This window comes from Nomascus leucogenys, chromosome 3, assembly GCF_006542625.1.
Source record: "Nomascus leucogenys isolate Asia chromosome 3, Asia_NLE_v1, whole genome shotgun sequence".
Classification (NCBI taxonomy): Eukaryota; Metazoa; Chordata; class Mammalia; order Primates; family Hylobatidae; genus Nomascus; species Nomascus leucogenys.
In genome coordinates this window covers 16,503,123-16,504,522 of record NC_044383.1, presented here as the reverse complement: position 1 = coordinate 16,504,522, position 1,400 = coordinate 16,503,123, and the positions used below count along the sequence as shown (strand labels likewise).

General features: G+C 41.9%; 1 pseudogene; it reads left to right on the top strand.

Moving 5' to 3' along the window:
* Positions 1-235: 235 nt before the first annotated feature.
* On the top strand, positions 236-960 carry LOC100584536 (annotated as a pseudogene).
* Positions 961-1,400: the final 440 nt, after the last annotated feature.

Here is a 1,400-nt window from a genome sequence, read left to right as displayed (position 1 = left end):
CTGACCAGCATTAATGTTAAAATAGAGATCATAAGACTGACAAAACTGATTCGTTATGGCAATAAGATACCAAATTATAAGCAAAACCTGGAGAAAGGAAAGTGCGAGGAGCCGCTGCCACCACCAGTGCAGCAGTCCTGGAGCTGTGAGGAGATTCGGGCCATCACCCTGCCTCCCCTGTGTCCCGCCACTGGCCGCCTCCGTCCTCGTACCCATTCCAACAATCTCTTAAAACATGGTGGATTACTATGAAGTTCTAGGCGTGCAGAGACATGCTTCACCCGAGGACATTAAAAAGGCATATCGGAAACTGGCACTGAAGTGGCATCCAGATAAAAATCCCGAGAATAAAGAAGAAGCAGAGAGAAAATTCAAACAAGTAGTGGAGGCATATGAAGTGCTGTCAGATGCTAAGAAATGGGACATCTATGACAAACATGGCAAAGAAGGATTAAATGGTGGAGGAGGAGATGGAAGTCATTTTGACAGTCCATTTGAATTTGGCTTCTCATTCCGTAACCCAGATGATGTCTTCAGGGAATTTTTTGGTGGAAGGGACCCATTTTCATCTGACTTCTTTGAAGACCCTTTTGAGGACTTCTTTGGGAATCGAAGGGGTCCCCGAGGAAGCAGAAGCGGAGGGACGGGGTCGTTTTTCTCCACGTTCAGTGGATTTCTGTCTTTTGGAAGTGGATTTTCTTCTTTTGATACAGGAGTTACTTCACTTGGGTCATAGGTCACGGGGGCCTCATTTCATTCTCTTCCATGTCATTTGGTGGTAGTGGCATGGGCAACTTCACATCGATATCAACTTCAACTAAAATGGCTAATGGCAGAAAAATCACCACAAAGAGAATTGTCGAGAACGGTCAAGAAAGAGTAGCAGTTGAAGAAGATGGCCAGTTGAAGTCCTTAACAGTAAATGGTAAGGAGCAGCTGCTGCGCTTGGATAACAAGTAATTCAACGCATGCGCTTAACAGAAATGTTAAACTATAACAAGCACAATTTGAGGATTAACAGGAACATCTTTTTGAAGATTTCAAACGAAGTCAACTTTCAGTATAATTGTACCTAAAGTATTTATAAACAGCTCATCAGAGCCTCTATTTGTCATAGACTTTTGAGTTGATTGTTGGGACCACATAATAGGACTATTTTTTTTTTGTCTTTAATCTTGTTGTAAATCTCTGTATGCACTTTGCTTTTTTATTAAACGTACTCCAAGGCGAGTCTTGACTCTTTAGTGTAGGACAAGATTGTATACTAACACCAGCATGGACCTGCTTTTCATTGTGTCTGAAATGTGAGTCACGTAGTGTTGGCCTGCAGTGAAGTTAACATTGCCAGGACGATTCTTCCACAGAAATAATTTCAATTTTTTTTCAGTATTTAGTAGTGA